General features: G+C 37.4%; 1 protein-coding gene across 3 annotated transcripts in view; it reads left to right on the top strand.

The window, feature by feature from the left end:
• lrrc4ca (leucine rich repeat containing 4C, genome duplicate a) overlaps positions 1–18918 on the top strand; it is a 163345-nt gene that overhangs the window by 86202 nt on the left and 58225 nt on the right. For 2 of the 3 annotated variants that reach the window (XM_052597737.1, XM_052597736.1), the window contains exon 1: positions 13122–14543. The exons of the other annotated variant lie outside the window; for it this stretch is intronic. The gene's annotated coding sequence lies outside the window, so the exon portion shown is untranslated. Of the gene's footprint in view, positions 1–13121; positions 14544–18918 lie in introns of those variants that run through there. 3 annotated transcript variants of the gene reach the window in all.

Genomic DNA, 18918 nt, shown 5'->3' with positions numbered 1-18918 from the left:
TTATTATGCTGCTTGATCTTCTACAGCGCAGTTTAAGACAGGAATAAAGACGTAGATCAATTAGCTAAACAATGTCTTCACCAAAATAACCTGGATTTCTCACTCCTTTGACGGAGTTCGTTCGCAAATCTCAATTAAGTAATGCTAATGCGTGCACATCCTGAGGAGGACTTGTGCTCGGCTCACAGATTAATCTTTCCTGCCAATCTAAAAATGCCAGCGAGCACCTTTTCTGCATCAGTACATTAAAAGCACATAAATCACTAGATGTGTCCAGAAAAGGAGTCTATCAAATTGTATAGCTTTTGGGGAAATTTCAGCTAATTTAGTAGGCTTTGTACACAACTTAAAGATGATGAACCTGCAGTGATTTTCTAGCCAGTCTTGCACAAACATCTTTAAATGGCGTCCTTTTGTTTGTGTTTCAATTAAAGTTTGAACAAAGGAGATCTAACACAACTATATTCTTAGCATTCCCATTTCACTTAACTACAACCTCAGTTCTGCCTTATTGTTATTTTGTTTACTTTTTTTTGGCAGTGACATAAATGTGATTGACTGGTACATTATAGTTACAAATGCAGCATTTCAACGTTCACAATATTTATTTATTTATTCATAATGCAGTGCTATTCTCTCATGGCCATAAATGCAGTAAGATGCTTTTGCCTGCATAATGGTGTAGTCATAGGATCTGCCAGCATTTTCGACATATTAAATTGTTATATTGAGTTTATGAGTTTAATAATGGAAAACATTTTAATTTACATTATTATATTATAAAATATTATCAATATTTTAATATTGCTTATATATATATATATATATATATATACATATATATATATATATATATATATATATATATATATATATATATATATATATATATATATATACTATTTCTTTCCATTTCTACATTGGAATTATTATTATTTGCTATTTATTTTTTCTGAGTTTACAGTGTAGAAAGACTGAAATGGTATTTTCTTTTAAAAGGTACTCCAATAATCTTGTTAACTTTGAAAACCTTTCTTTCTTTCTTTCTTTCCTTCTTTCTTTTAAACACAGTATATAGAAGCACACCGAGCCCCTTGTGAAAGTAATTGTCAAATTCACACTCAACCTCTCAGCGCTGTTCTTCTGTGGACAACATTTCCCCACACAAGGCAAGTGTTTCTGGTAATGCTCCATATTCCAAATCTGGTGTGTTTACACCCAAATCAAGGTTAAGTGCATCATCGTTTGCTCATTTGTCTCCACTCAACCCTGGCATGAGTGACTCGCTGGTGTTTTTGAGAGACCAATGGAGGCAGCTGGCGCATCCGTTGCATTAAATCACACCGGACTAAAAATGCAGCTAAAACGGCTTGATGGCCAACAGGGTCGTTTCACCCACTCTCTTCCCCACCTGCTCGATTTTTCACTCTGTTCTCCCACGAAATGCATTTTCACAGTATTTGCTCTCAGTAAGTCTGACCACATCTTCTGTTCCATTGAACAAAAGCATTGAAGAGAAGCATTTTTTAGCGTTAGTTTCTGTATTTATACCATGGACTGACAGAGATCAAGGGCCTTTTTGCCAGTAGGTTTCTTTGTGTATTTCCTCTCTGCTGTTATTTATATTCTCACAGTGCAGAGAAGGAACCTCTTACGCTGACTCAAATAGAGAAAATGCCTTCCAGCTATTTCTGCATTTCCAACCCTTGCCGTGAATGCCGGTCCCTCGTGTACTTGTTGCTGCACTGTATTTTTCAAACAGGATTTCATGTGTTTGCGTATGTTCTTAACGTGAAGGATTCGCCCGTTTCTTTGGTTTTGAAGAGTTGCTTACCCTTGCGATGGCATTCTGCATCGCAATATGTTTTCACTTGCTATCACGTGACAAAACCTTCAAGCGGCTGCCATGTCATTCTGTTCAAGCTCAAGTTCAGTCGTACACAACCTTTTTATGGCCCCGTCATAGGATTGGATTGATAGCAATCCCACTAATTACAAAAGGACATGGGGAGAGGAAAGTCCTTGATGGCACGGGAAAGCGACGAGTAAAACAATTCTTTTATGATGCGAGAAACCTTGGCTAAAGGAACGACGCCATACTGAGAGCCATCACGAATGAAGCGTGCCCCGCAAAGAATTGTTTTCCACAGATAATACACAAGGTTGTTACGAGCCTTTTAAAATGATGTCACTCTGTGGGATTTCTTATTTAACAAGCAATATATCTAGTCACCCGCCTGGCTATTTTTCCTGTATGTCAAAACGCCTTCTTTTACCGCCTTCAATTTCCTTTCCGGTGTTGTCAAATTGACGGCGGTATTATTCGCTCATTATGGGGACAGGGGCTGTGGCTTGGGTTTGCTCACTAGATCGATTGCTTTGTCTATTACCTTGAGGCCTTTATACAAATGGAAGTTATTACTTTTGGCTGGGAGTTAATTGCTAAAGCGCTGTGTTCTCACTGTGAATAACTTGTTTTCACTGTGTTATTGACGGATTTTAATCTGTGTTTAGAGAGACAGTATGATTTGTGTGATTCGAGATTAAGAAGCAACATCAATGATACTGTTGGTTTTAAAGTTTAATGAATATTTAGGTCTATCCCTGCTAAAGTAGTAAGCAGCTGATGACACTTGGGGGGGGGGGGGGGGGGGGGGGGTTGTGGCTTAATGGTTAGAGACTGGTCATAAGCCAAAGGTTTGGGTTCTAGTCTCGTGGTGGCAGGGATTGCCCGGGTGCCACAGCAAAAAATGGCTGCCCACTGCAGGGATAAATGCATTAATTCACTGTATGGGTCACCATACTTAGCCACATGTCACTTCACTTTCACTGTCACTTTCATATCTATAGAGGGTATACACCGATGTCACTTTCCCGCCGGAAGACGCCCCCCTCAGCCGGACTGTGTGGCAAAAGTGCCTGCTGCATGAGTGGATTTAATAGGGAAGCTGCGATAATCAGGTTAAACTAAAGGTTGCTTAACTCGATCTAGTGTTCCTTACAACTTTCCAAAGATCCATTGGTCCATGGATCGCGTCATGCAGCCAGGAATCATGCTTCCTGACATTTATATATGTCTGGTTTTGACAAAGGGGAAATACATGAAGCGAATTTGCCTGTAAACGCATTTTGTAAATACAAATTAATACAAAAATAGGTTGGTCGGAATCAAGGTGATCACTATATCAGTGTGTGAATCTATTTGGCTGATGAATATTCTGAGATGTGCAATTATTTTTAAGGAATAACGCTCTGTCTCTCTCTCTCTCTTTCTCTCTCTCTCGTTCTTTCTCTGTGTTTCTTTCTTTCTTTCTAGCTCTCTTTCTAATAACTCCAGTAATAACTGCATTAGAATGCTATCAACGGCTCAAGCCTCCATTACCAGCTTTAAAATTACGTTTTGGAACTAGGAATGATATATTTGGAACGATATAAAACAATACAATATATAGGGTATGGCATTACTGCAAAATTCAACATATCACATAAAATGATAACTGCAAATCCATGTTTTGCTGCCTGGAGTCCATTTGTTCCTTTGAATTGCAGGGATCCATTTGCTTTTCTTTTTCTGTAGCTGTCGGCAGTCTGTCTATGCGTCAGATTTCTTGTCAAATCTATTTGTACAGTCAGTCGCAGATTAGATGCGTGTTCATCGCAGGATTCACGCTGAAAACCAATGCTGCCATTCAGGGCCCGTATTCACAAAATATCTTAAGGCTAAAAGTCAATGTCAGTCCTAAATGTAAGACTCCTAAGCTCGAAAAGAGTATTTCACAAAGTGTTTTAGCACTAAAACTAGCTCCCAAATCTGTGAAACATTAGGAATAGTGAAGAGGACTTGTAAGTCGTGTTGTTTCCATGAATTAATAATTACTGTGTGCATGCATGTGTTTGAATGATACTACAACTACTACTGCTAAAAATAATAATATACATTAATTACAATAACTAATCAATGTATTTATTTCAGTTATTTATATATATATATATATATATATATATATATATATATATATATATATATATATATTATTTATATATGTTGTTTATTATGTATTTTATCCATATAACCCATGCAATTACACACAAAATAAACCCTTGTTTTTCAAATAGACTAAAACTCTCATTATTGATCAGTAAAATACATGCTTTTAGAAAAATACAAATCTACAAGGTGTAATTACTGTCTGCAGATGAATAGCTATTATGACTAACCCCAGACAACATGAGCATTAGATAGAAGCTTGTTTTTTTCTCTAACACCAAAGTGTTTTACCAGGGAAAATAACCATTAGATATCATCCACTGAAGAATGAATGAATTGAATTGTCCAAGACTGCAATTATTGTTCACTGTGGTCTGTTTTATTAAACTCTGTACTTCATCCGTACTTCGCTTTTTTCACAATTGCTGGAAACAGCAACCCTGGTAACCCAGACACAGAAAAAATAGACTTGATGGTATTTGAGATCATGGGGATGGTCAAGGGTCACGCTCCATGATTTGTAGGTGTCTTTCCAAATAAAACATAATGGAAGAACCATAATAAATGTTCAATCATTTATCGTGACCTTTGACCCTTTCATCATGTTCTTTCACCTCCCACACCCTGCTGTTTCCTGTAATGCCTTAAACATTAAAAAATGACATGTTTTCGACCTCAGCCGGCTTCCTCCCTCAAGATACAGGTTGTATGTGAAGATAACAAATTGCTGGCTGCATCAATTGCAGTTTACACAATATATATCAATATGCTGTCAAAATCAGCTCCCAGATTAAAAAAAAAAAAAAAAAAAAAAATTGAATAGTCAAGTTCAGTTTAATTTGGATGCTTTACTGTTTGAGTAAATGCTATTTTTGCTCCAATCTAAAACTATTGAGATTTACACCATTAAAACTGAATGTTTGATTTCTATTCATCTTCAGTTCAATTTGCAAGAGTGGGAAACATTTAATTGTTTTTCTTTCCATGCTTCCATTTGCCCAGCCTTTAAAATGCACAGTGTGCCTTTATTTGCAGTAATTTATTCCATGATCAGGCAGTAGTAAACAGTGATATGCAACCATTAGGTGGTTTAAAATATGCCTGAAAGCTCTTTTAGTGCATAATGTGTTTTTCCTTGGCAGAAAACGACTGGCTTTACGCACCTACTCCTTACTAAAGTAGAAAAAAAAGCCCTCCTTCATACTCAAGATCCTTAGCAGTGACAATATTCAAAGAGGCATGTTGTGTTGGCTTTTCATTTGTCTGCTTTGTGTACTACTGTGCAGGTTCATAACACTAATTAAGATGCAACTTAGAATGTCATCGCCCAGCAGGAGAGAACCTTTAACGCTGAAGCAGAGTCTTCTCTCTCCACATCTGTATATAGATGTGCTGTTTTAATTTAATGTTTTAATAACTTGGGCTGAAATTAACCGTAGCTATTTATTTGGAAGAATCTTAAAGGGATATTTTAAAGTTTAAAACATTAACTTTTTTAAACCCCATGTTGTTCCAACCCTTTAAAAGCTTTGTTCATAAACACTTGTTTATGCTTTCTATTATGTTGCTAAGAGTTCATAACAGTGTTAAACATGTCACTTCCTGTCGCCAGCAGGTGACGTTACGACTACAGTCGAATACGGGCATGTAGGTGTGTTCAGGACAAGATTGCAGGGGCAGATTGGACATTGCATGCCTGAGTTACAGTAACTTCCTGTTTCACTGCGTTGATAGTATGCTTTAAAACTTGCTTGCTACCATTTTTAAGTATGTTTCTAGCATGTTGCTAGCCTATTTAACACTTGTTGATGCTTTTCCTATCACACGTGTGAAGTTTGGGGCAGATCAGACATCGCTTGCCTGAGTTACAGCAACTTCCTGTTTCATGGCGAAATATCTAAATTTGTTAGCCCGCCAGGGACACGCCCCTTGATGAAAACTCAAGATCTGTGCAATTTTACGTCACATAGGTCTTATGATGACCCTCACCAAATCTGAAGATAATCCGATTAAAACTGTAGGAGAAGTTTGTCATATTACGAGGCATGGAAATGGCAAAAATTTAGAATTTTGTACAAAGATACTTTTTTTTGTAAGTAAAGGTCTGTTACATGTGTGTACCGATTTTCATGGATGTATGTAAAATGTAGCTCAAGGCACACATTTTGCAGGTGGTGCTATCGAGCAATTTTGCCACACCCGCTTCTGAAACCTAAATCAAATATACATCTCCGCCAGTTCTGACACGTGTGCAAAGTTTTGTGAGGACTGGAGCATGTTTAGGCCCCTCAAAAATGTGATTCACTTTGGAGAAGATGAAGAAGAAGATGAAGAAGAAGAAGAAGTAGAAGAAGAAGAAAAAGAAACAGAGCAATTCCAAGAGGGTCCACTCACCGTGGTGCTTGGGCCTTAATGATAATAATGTTTAATAATAATAATAGGTTTGCAAAGGTGTTTCTGGTAAATTTCTGGAAACTTTCCAAAAATCCAATCCAACGTAAATATATATATATATATATATATATATATATATATATATATATATATATATATATATATATATATATATATATATATATATATATATTCTAAGAACAGATTTTTTGTGGGATACAAACTTTGCTGAACCTTCATTTTCAAGAATGTACCTGGAAAAATCCATTTATAGATCTCTCTTCCAAACAAGAAAGGTTTTGACGACTGTCTAGCTCCAAAACTGGCCAAAAGAAACACAATGAAGATGGTCAATACAGATTGTGTGCTATATTCCAATAATGACAAAATGTGGATTTTAGGATGGCCTATTTTGGGGTGAAAGCTCTCAATAATGTCCTTGTCAGTCTCTTCACACCTAGTGGCCCCAGTCTATGACAGAATACCCCATAAAAGGTGGAGCCTGCTAATCATTCAAATGTACCCTGATGAAGGGCCATAATAAAGGAATGAAGTCCGCTGACAGTCCGTGCTGAAAATCTTCGATCGCAGACCCTCCGGGCCAGAAGAACCCTTGGATAATGAGTATGATGAGAGATTAGACTGGATCAAAGTGGAGATTAAACAGGATGGCAAACACATCGATGCTTCTAATTAGCAAGTCTGTGAAATTTGCTGAATTGGTGCAAATATCATGGATGCCGCTGAGGTGTTCTCATCGTTCCGTTTTTCTCCCTTGCTTCCAGGCAGCCTGTTGACTGTGCCAAACCCAAAATCACACACAAGGGGTGAGAGGTGTGAGAAGCCTCATCTTAATTAGGGAAATTGGTGAATTATTATTTGTGACACATGCTTTTGTGCGTCAGGCTTTTTGGAGAGATTAGTAACTGTGATCAGTAATGTGTCATCTCACAGCTGTGATGGCAGTGAATCTTGAATACTATGATAAAAAAAAAAAATCCTTGCTAGTACTAATGAACTGGCACAAACAGACTTTAGGTATTTGAAGCACAGATTTTCCTGCAGAATGGATTCAGTGTGTTAAGATGGAAAGACAGCAGTGGTTCTCAAACTGTGGTTTGTGAAGGATAACATGTTGATATTAAAGTAGTAAAATAAGTAATCATATGCATTTATATTATACATATGCGTGTTTTAATACTTTTGATAGATAGAAAGACACACAGCTGCTCTCCTCCTCAAACTCTGTATCTGTGTTTTCTGTTTGTACAAAGATTAGTGTGCTGCATGTAAAATGCAAGCAGATGTTTCATCGGTCAGGCAATAACAATGAGGTGTCCTGCAGGGTCTGTGATGTTGACCTCGTACTCTGTGCTCGATATGTTATGCTTTATTGTGATAGTTTTGGAGTGATGTTTGGCCCCCCCCTTAGTCGGAAAGTCCCAGCAGATAGAGAGGACGTAAGGACTGAAGGGCGACAAAGATTTATTCTCTCACATGGAGAGTCGTCTGTACTATTTGGTCTTTTCCTGAAGGACGCAGCAACATTAGCCAGCACAAATAGAAAGGTTTTTGCAGGCGGCATTGCTGGAGGTCTCGGGTGCGTTTTATTTTGAGGTTTCCTCTTCACATAAACCCACCGATGAGTTGTTTTTCGTCTGCCAGATCATTAGCTTTGTTGAATCAAGCATCAGTATTAGTACGGTTTATTGCTTAGGCTTAGGGAATTGAACAAACCTATTACTAGGGTTGAAATCCGAGAACAGGTTCATTTAAAAAATAGAACTATAGACTGACAAAATAAAATGCACTGCATTTGTGTGACTTTTTAAAAAGAAGGATAAAAATACACAGAGGTAAATGACAGCAGTCTCGAGAGAACTAAATCATCAATGTTTATTAATTTTATATATATATATATATATATATATATATATATATATATATATATATATATATATATATATATATATATATATATTATTATTATTATTATTATTATTATTATTTTTATTATTTTTTGCTAATGTTATTTTCCTTATTTTCATAAAAAGGATTAATGATATTTAGTTCCATTAACAAGCAACATATACTGAGATGCTCATAATGTAGACGTTTCCTGCATTGCTATTTAGCAACACCACTAGAGAACATCGACTCTTAAGCAACTGCTATTCAGAAGCCCGCAACTCCACAAGTCAAGAACCAGACTTGTGGAGTTGCAGGCTTCTGAATAGCAGAGCAAGAGTCTCTTATTAACCAGTTCTTTTGAATGAATCGGACACATACAGCATGACCAGTGTAGTCCGATTCCAGAACAAATGAATCTTTTGAATCCGTTTTTTAATGACTCAGATACAAACAGCACAACCAGTGTACATGTAGCCCGATCCCCGAACAAATGACTCTTATGAATCAGTTTTTTAATGACTCAAATACAAACAGCACAACCAGTGTACATGTAACCTGATTCCTGAACAAATGACTCTTATGAATCAGTTTTTTAATGACTCAAATACAAACAGCATAACCAGTGTACTTGTAGCCCGATTCCTGAACAAATGTCTCTTATGAATCAGTTTTTTAATGACTCAAATACAAACAGCATAACCAGTGTACTTGTAGCCCGATTCCTGAACAAATGACTCTTATGAATCAGTTTTTTAATGACTCAGATACAAACAGCACAACCAGTGTACATGTAGCCCGATCCCCGAACAAATGACTCTTATGAATCAGTTTTTTAATGACTCAAATACAAACAGCACAACCAGTGTACATGTAACCTGATTCCCGAACAAATGACTCTTATGAATCAGTTTTTTAATGACTCAAATACAAACAGCACAACCAGTGTACATGTAACCTGATTCCTGAACAAATGACTCTTATGAATCAGTTTTTTAATGACTCAAATACAAACAGCACAACCAGTGTACATGCAGCCCGATTCCTGAACAAATGACTCTCATAGACCAGTTATTTTTAGTGAATCAAACACCATTACTTGGTTAGTCCAATTCCTGAATTAACGACTCTTATGAATCAGTTTTTAAATGACTAAAACAGAAAAAGCCTGACCAATGTAGCCCAATTGCTGTACAAATGAATCTTCACACAAAAGTTTGGAAGTCAGTCTTTTTTGATATGCAAATCATGATTTACTCAGTCAAAGAGAAGAACGCTCTTTGAAAGTAAGGGTTAAAGGAAAAGTTCACCCACCATTTGCTGAAAATTGACTGTACCTCAGGTCAGCCAACATGTAGATGAGATTTCATCAGAACAGATTTGGAGAAATTTAGCATTACATCACTTGCTCACCAGTAGATCCTCTGCAGTGAATGGGTGCCATCAGATTGAGAGTCAAAACAGCTGATAAAACAACAGAATAATCCACAGAACGCCAGGCCATCACTTGCTATCTTGGGAAGTAAAAAGCTGCATGTTCATAAGAAACAAATCCAGCTTTAAGAAGTTTTTTTTTTTTTTTTTTTCAAATTCTTAAATATGAGTCATTTATCCACAATATTCTTTTATCCAGTGAAAAAGTCGTTTTGTCTGAATCAGGAGAGAAATACGCATAGATCAAGCACCATTTTAAAAGTGAAAACCATCCAAAACCTTACTAAACAGATATGTTGATTTTGACGTGAGAAGACAATAGAGGATGGAGTTTTTCCACTGGATGAAGTGTTTTTATGATTTTGGACTGTTTGATATTTTGGCCACATTAAACTGTTTAATGTTAGAACATCTTGATGTATTTTTTTCTTTCTTTCCTTTTTTTTCTTACAAACATGCAGCTTTTGGTTTTACAAGATGTTAATTGATAGACTGGAGTTGTGTGGATTACTTGTGTATCCTTGTAATGTTTTTATCAGCTGTTTGGCCTCATTCTTTTATGTGGTTATGTGATGCAGCATATCCAAGGTCTTGTTTTGCGTTAAAGCGTACCTATATAAAGGACGAGCACTGACAGTCCACATTGGAGCCAGTGCGAGATAATGCCATGCTTTAATTTAATTCATCGTCTTCTCTTTTGAGCTCAACCTGCTTGGGAGTGAATTGAAAGCACTTCGCTTTAGAAATGTTCCGTCAATCACCTCTTCCTCTGGTGTCCCTGTAGAGAAATGAATGGTTGCATTAAGATAGATGTTATGGTCATTCAGATGGTTCCCACAGAGCAAATAACATTCTAAGTGAAACGTAGTGGTCGCAGGAGAATCATCGGAGGGCTGTAAAATGAAAGCTTTAAATCTGGACCATTAGATAAGGCTGTCATAACAAGGCTACCTCGCCATCATGAAGCTGTGGGCATATAAGTCAGCCCGGAGCTGTCAGATAATGTATTTATGTTTCAGAGACGCATCTGAGAAAGCTGTTGTTAAGTGGGCCCTGTGTTTAAGGGTCATATGCGTTCGCTTTGTTTGGAGCTTGTGTGGGAATAGACTGCGCTGAAGACTGGACTGTCATTCACAGAAGCACACCTGCCCTTTAATGTCAAACAATTAGGATGACTCAATCAGACAGCAGGAGAGGAGGAGCTGATCTTCACCCATATTTAGCTGATTTGGCTGCGCTTGATGGGCAGGTGGACGTGCACGCGGACAGATAAATGATGAGATGCCCGTGAAGCGCAAGGATGTGACGAGATGCTGACAAGCATATTCCACTAAAGGAATGAGAAAACAGTTCGTGAAATTTCACTCAAAAGTTTGGAAATTCAGTGTTTTTTGACATGCAAATCAGGACTTACTCCATCAAAGAGAAGAACACTGGTTGAAAGGACTGTTAATGAGGACTCTGCAGTGAATGGGTGCCGTCAGAATGAGAGTTAAAACAGCTGATATAACAACACAATAGTCCACACAACGCTAGGCCATCAATTGCTGTCTTGTGAAGTAAAAAGCTGCATGTTCATAAGAAACAAATCCAGCTTTAAAATGTTTTTCATTTCAAAATGTTAAATAAAGTATAACTCCTTTATCCATTCTTTTATCCAGTGAAACAGGAGAGAATATGCATAGATCAAACACCATTTTAAAAGTGAAAACCATCCAAAACTTTCCAAAAACAAATATGTTGGTAGATTTTTCGATGTGAGAAGACAATAAAGGATGAAGTTTTTCCACTGGAGGAAAGGTGTTTATGATTTTGGAGTGTTTGATATTTTGGCCATATTAAACTATTTAAAGTTAAAACCTGTTAACTAGTTTTACAAGATGTTAATTGATGTTGTGTGGATTACTTGTGTATTATTTGTAATGTTTTTATCAGCTGTTTGGACTCATGCACTGCATAGATCCATTGGTGAGCAAGTGATGATGAATGAACAAACTCAATCTTGGATGGCCTACGGATGAGTACATATTCAGCAAACTGTCAATTTTGGATGAACCATTTCTTTCCAAAATATGAGTTTTAGTTTATTCACTTTGAGGCCATCTGTTTCTAAAAGAGGATATGTGCATTTAAATTTGACATTCTGTCTTTTTGGGGAAACAGACCAAAATATTCAAGGCTAATCTTGCACTCAGCGGGTGTATCCAAATTCAGGTCTGTTAAAATGCTTTTTAGAATGATGCCAACTAGCAACAAAGCACAACAGTGAGTGACCGTATTTGTGTTTATTTGTTTTGTTTGTTTTTTTTTTTTCAGGAAATATTTTTCGTATTAATTTTCTTTAGTCTAATCAATTATTTAAAAAAAAAAAAAAAAAAATAATATATATATATATATATATATATATATATATATATATATAATACACGTGTGTATTTATATATACATAATAGTATACACAGCACACACACATATAGTATGTAAACAAAAACTTTTATTTTGGATGCGATTATTCGCAATGAATCGTTTGACAGCACTAATATATATATATATATATATATATATATATATATATATATATATATATATATATATATATATATATATATATATATACTGTTAATGCCCTGATAATGCGCTCCTATACTTGTACTCGAGAAATGCACCATAAGCCGATATCCACACAGCGTTTGAACAGAGCTTGTTCCAGAAAAGGAAACACTGACAACAGAACAACAGAGAGTAGAAGGGAGTTGTTAGAGCTTAAGGATGTCTATGAAGTACATGCAAGTAAATAATATAATGTTAAACATTAAAAATTTACGTCTGTATAGCGGATGTGTGCGAGCTGATAAGCAGAGCATGCTGAGTGGATTGAGTATTTTAACAATTTCTGTAATTACTTTTGTGTTTGTTTGTTTGTTTTATGAGTTATGAGAGCTTGACACTTTTTAAAAGTGGTCAAAAATGCTTGGGATGGCACTTTGGAACACTCTTTCACTATTTGTTTTATTTTTTATTTTTTGTCTTCCTCTCTTTACAGTGCATTCTCATCAATCCCTAAACTCCTTCTTTACTGTACAAATGTATGTGATCCGAGGTCTGTGTGTTTAACCACAGTCCTCCAGAAAGTATAGCATATATTACAGACTTCATAACCATCGGAGGCATATGCAGGTCACAGTACGTGCTTACGATTTGTGGTTTGAAAATTACATGCTTGCTTCAAGGTTTATTTATTTATTTTTTTCGAAAGGCTCAGGTGGTCATTCGGCTGAGTTCAGCGTCTAGACAGGGGACAGAGCGCCGGTAGATGGCAGTCGTGTCCCTTCTGCACTAGACAGGAAGAAGCAGCATCAAACCCTCACACTTAGTACACAGGCTATATACAATCCCACACGCGTCAAACAGGCGCTACAGACCTGTCCGAGGGCGCGCCATATAATCTATAGCCTTCAGGGTTATTGCACTCGACCAATCATTGGTAAGATGGAAAAAGATTATTGGGCCATTGACTTTTACGCATCCAAGAAGACGCCAGTGAGGACAGTTAGAAGAGTATGACTTTAGGCTGAGGGCTACATCAATACGTGTTAGAAGATTTTTGGTGTCACCAGCGGAGCGCGCTGAGCCGATACCCACAGAGAGCCGCGCGTCATTGAGTACCACACCACTTCACACTAGAACTTCATTCACCGACGAGATCTCGACGCATTCGACGGGTCTCACCTCTTTACATGTTCCTCTTCGTGGGGTGACTCACTTGTAGCTGTTCTCCGTTCGGCTCTCGCGCGCTGCGTAATTCCACGGCTTGGCGCGGAGCGCAGCATCATTCGCATGGATTTTCGTCGCGTCACTGCGTTGCTTTTTGCCCGAGTTGAGTTTAACTGTATTGAGTAGTATCTGGTGGGATGTAGCTTTTGATGAATACCTCGTCTATGACAAGTTTATACGCGTTTGAAAGGAACTACGACTGTGTAGTATATGTATCTGTCATTTAACTAAAAAAGGGATTTGACTCATTTTTGGCGCATTTTCGTCCACTTTCCTTGAAAACAACAACAACAAAAAAAGACACTTTGGAGGATACTGTCTTTTTTCCCCTTTCCAAATGATCCTGGTGGTCTTGAATAGGATGTGATATACGAATACTTGCGTTTGCCAACGCACGAGCCTCCTCTCTCAATGCATTCCGTAGGACATAATCACATTTCAAGGAAATAAGCATCTTGAAATCCGCACTGGGCTGTGAGTAGAATCTAATCAGATCGGGTGCGTAAAGGAGGAAGAAAAGTTCCGTTTTAAACCACGACTGTGGAATAAGAACCTCAGCGTTCTGCATTTATGGTCTGTTGAAGATTCGAAGGAAGAAGGAAATGCAGAGAATTGTCCATCTCAGGGATAAAACCCATCTAGATGCGTATTGGCTGAATGTGAAACCCCAAATATGTGCTGTTGAACGCCAAGAATGACACGCAAAACCAGGGAGACGACGAATTAATTGATTTATCAGCAGGAAAAAGACTTGGTACATCGGATTTTGACGATGCGGGGCAAGAAAGCATCGAGATATCTGTTTTAGTGGCACTCGTCCATATGATGGCATTGACAGGAAGACCGAGTGGATATACAGGAGCGAATTTCTTCTCATAGAAGCTTGTGAATGCAAAACTGCTCTTGGAGAGCTTGGATAGCCCAGAGTACACGCTGAAAAAACATTTAATTCGCATCGCGCTTCGTTGCTTGAGAATTGCGGATGGATGTTGGTGCTTTGGAAGCGAACGGAACGTCTGCGATTTGAACCTCACATATTGAGAAAGTAAGTAATTTGTGGTTTGATATTTGAATCACTGGACACTTTGACATTTTTTGACACCTAGTGCATCTGGTTACCATTAAAAGCATAGCGGATATTGCGTCCTTAACATCTAAGGGCACTTGAAATACAACTGTAGTAATTAAAAAGGTCACAATACAGTCACTTGTGTAATTTGAACAGTCGGTTAGTATATGTTCATATCCACTGAGGCGTGCTTTCGCCGGCTGTAAGCTTTTTTCCACTGTCTTTATCTCTCTTCTGTGTGTGCGTGTGTGTGTGTGTGTGCGCGCGCGCGCGCGTGCCTTTGATAAATGTGTGCGCTATTGACAACTCCACAGTGTTCCATCTTTGCGGTTGAATCGTTCTTTCATTCATTCCTTCATTCATCCGGTCGCAATGTAATATTGACACATCTGTTTTTAGGTATGATTCAATTCGTCATAATCTTATACAATTTAATATGCGAGAATAAAAATAGCTGTTATTCGGATGGTTATCAGTTTAGATTTATTTAGAATGAGGGTTTTAGTGCTCGAGGCAGTGATACAGGCTATTGCTTGTTTGATTGGTCAAACCCATTATATATAAAATATTTTAAGATAAACTTTATTTTTATATTTTACACCCACACGCACGCGCACACACACACGCACACACACACACACACACACACACACACACACACACACACACACACACACACACACACACACACACACACACACACATATATATATATATATATAAATGTGTATACATTTGTTTGATTTTACTGTGAAAGTACACTTTTTTTCTCCAATAATTATAAGGTTTCTATTCATAATTGTAACTTCAACTTTTTATACAATATTTCAGATTAATATAAGTTTACTTAAATTGTACCATAGTATTTAACATTAATTTTTCATCATTTAATTTGTATGCAGTATGCCTGTGTGTGTGTGTGTGTGTGTGTGTGTGTGTATATATATATATATATATATATATATATATATTTGCAGACAATATAATTGAGTCATTGCTAATGTCACTATTGTTACCAAGGCTGCTATTAAGATATAATTAAATTTCTATAAATACTGTTCACTTTTCAGCTTGTATATGTGTATGCATTTACAGCAGCATCTGTGGGGTTTAATGAACAGGCCGTGGTATAGACATTATATGATTCAAGGCTGACATAGTTTGCTGTCCGTGGTCCTGAAATCCCTGCCAGAAAATAGTAGAACCACACTACTGTTTGTGACTCTCTACTTCCTAAAACCCAGTATTATAGGTGCTATTATTTTTTCAGCCATACATACCATACAGTGCAAGTCAACTATATTAAAGACTGGATTACACTGGAGGGTCTGCATCAGGACAATACGAGGAAAGACTTGAACAGACGTGTCTAGATTAGCCATGCCGCATATTCTGAGGTCATAGCTGTCATTCACAATTAAATATCCTATCTACTCGAGGAAAACAATTATCTGTGGCTTGCATCACTGGTACAAGCAGTTTTGTTTTTGATTTCATTATCCTACGTAGCAAGTCAATAAAACGTTGGCAGAGAAGTCAGTGTTCTACTTTTTAATTTGTGATGGCTAGAGCAATCTGGGAAATCATCTTGATTCAGACCAGTTTGGGATATTTTGCATTCTCGGTTGATGTCTATTGGTTTGAAAAGGAAGTGGTACATGAGGCTGCAGCCAACAGCTTATGCTTTGTGACTGTGTGATCTGAAGAAGCTGTCCAGGTTGTCCTCTAAAACAGGAGTCGGGCAATATTTGACTGTAATCTGTGCTTACTTGTTTTGAAGACACTAGCTCATACCGCAAAGAACATTTTAAATCGTTTTTTCTTCTAAACCAAAATCTCCTCTCAAAGTTGATTTTATTCAGAATCAACAATAGACTTTCCTTTCATCTTTCCTTTTCATTTTAATATCAAGAACCAGAAGCATTTGCACTGCTTGATGTTTTGAGGTCACAAGGTGAAGAACAACATGGTAATTTTACTGTTCTGAAAACGGAGTGGATGAATCTAAGGCTGTGTATGTGTAATGAATGAATTATATCCATCTGTCAGACAAACTCCATTTTGTCCCTTCGAAGTAGTCAGTGCATGGCCGCCCACTCTCTGTCACCCTTTGGGAGAGCTTCCTGTTGGCTGGACGCCCGATCCAAAGCTTAGAGGCCTGCGACAAACCATTTTATCATTCCAAACCAGTATAACTGTTTACTCTGTGGAATGCAAAACAAAATACATACATCTTAATATATGTATATATATTAAAAAAAACACTGTTATGTGTACAAATCTGTTCTTGAATTGGAGAAATGAGGTTGCAAAATGAACGTGCAGAACTATATTTAGATTATTCCGGATCCAGAGTGTCAAACCAAATAATGACACAGGAAGTAAGAAGAGTAAGTTGCCGTAAACAGCACCAACGTTTGTCTTGTTAACGACCGAAAAGAAACAAAGCCTTCATCGCATTCGCACCTTCAAGCACCTGCCCCTATTCCCTGAGGTGAACAAAGGACTTTTTTTTTTTATATTTGCTCTCTTCCAGGCATTCGTTGGAAGGGGGAAAAAGAAGAAGAGGAATGATGGAGTGATGTTGCCTTGGGGAGACGAATTGGGCCGCTCATTTTATGTTCCTATGCTGTCAGGAGCTTTAGCATGATGAAGCTGCCGGGTTGGGTGGAGAGATGACATTTGTTTGTTGGTGAATGATGCAGCGTGATTTATGTTTTCCGCGGAGATGCTCCATTCCTTACTCCGTACATCTTCCAAACTTTTCTACTCGCTCAGCCCAGCATGGGAAAGACAGAACGTCCATTTATTGAATTTTTTTTCTTCTTCAGTTTGGTCATAAAATGCAGTTGTCAATGCATTTATTGTCCAGCAATAAGATTTGCATCTTAGATGATTTGTGGAATTTCCTTCGGATGAGATTTTTGAGATTTATTAAAACGGGTTATGTTGTCTTCGATGTCTCGTAATTGATGAATGACACTCTTTTTCAAGCCGGAAAAGAAATCTGGGTTTCATATCAGTCGTATTTATGGGGTGTACTGATGGATATCCGGAAGTGCACGCAACTCAGGGCTTGTTTATTTTACCGTTCGACTGTGATAGTCGTAATATCCCATGAGTCTCTTGGGTGGCTTCTACTAAGTGAGCTTCTGTGGGCATGAACGGGGATTAATCACAGTTAAAATAAAGCCACTTCCCTAAGATATAAATCACGTCTCTCTTTGTCCTTTTCCATCGAGAACCTCCTTTGTAGGAAGATGAACATAACTCCAGCAATACATGAATTAATACATAAAGCTCTAGAGATGTAACATACATTATGTGTACTAGGATTGTGTACTAAGAAAATGCAGTTTGGATTCTTAAATCTGAATTGAATTTGAATGCAGTTAAACTCAATAGTTTGAATTGAAGATGAATTTTATAAGTTATAAGTGCCACTTTTATTTAATCATACATTACTTTTTTCAATTTGTGTCACTGATAAAATCTTTAATTATCATTTATTTCCAATCAAGACTCAAATATTTGAACCATAGCATCATATTTAGCATATTAACTTTTGTTTTCAAGGGACGAATAGCACTTAATTTTCCAGGATGCATTTGATTTCTTCGAATTATACTTCAGTAAATGCATCTTCCTAGCATTCCAGTTCAGAATTCAAATCAACTTAACTTCCTTTGTTTTGTGACCAAATTCAGACTGAAAGGAAGCCAGTTCTTGAATTTTCCAGTCCACATTGTGTACGGTATTTCTCCAATACCATGTGATTCCCAAGCTTTATCCGTTATTCTGCAATTCACAGCCATTTCTATACATAATAAACACTTTGAAATAAGGCAGATTAGCTTGTGTAAAACCCAGCTTGGGCGTGAATTAGTATTCATTTCTTAAACTGCTGGAGACTGCTATCAATAAAAGCAAACAGTCTGTCAATTTTTTTTTGCATCCTGAGGTACAATTTCTCCCAGGGGGATTTGGTTTAGTGTGAAAGGCAGATTAAACGGTGAGAGAACCCGGATTGGCGTGCAATCTCAGTCTCCATTGTCTAAATCTTCCATGTCACAGCATAGAGATTTCTTTCCTGAGAGTGAAACTACAAGGCCGTGTACGGGAGGTTATGTAGGTAGTGCGTATTGATTGATGGGCTGGAGTTGTGGCGAGGATGACATTGAATTGATGTTTTTGTCTTTTTTTTTCTTTTCTTAAAGCAAGTTGTTTTTTTTTTCTATGTCAGAATTCAGCCGTCAGCAAATGCTGTGTGTTTTGTATTCAATGCACTGGTGTGAGCAAATGGGCCGGTCGACCTTGCTTCAGAGAGAGTGTATGACAATATATAACTCAA

This window comes from Carassius gibelio, chromosome B25 (assembly GCF_023724105.1).
Source record: "Carassius gibelio isolate Cgi1373 ecotype wild population from Czech Republic chromosome B25, carGib1.2-hapl.c, whole genome shotgun sequence".
Lineage (NCBI taxonomy): Eukaryota > Metazoa > Chordata > Actinopteri > Cypriniformes > Cyprinidae > Carassius > Carassius gibelio.
This window is presented reverse-complemented; position numbering and strand designations above follow the sequence as displayed.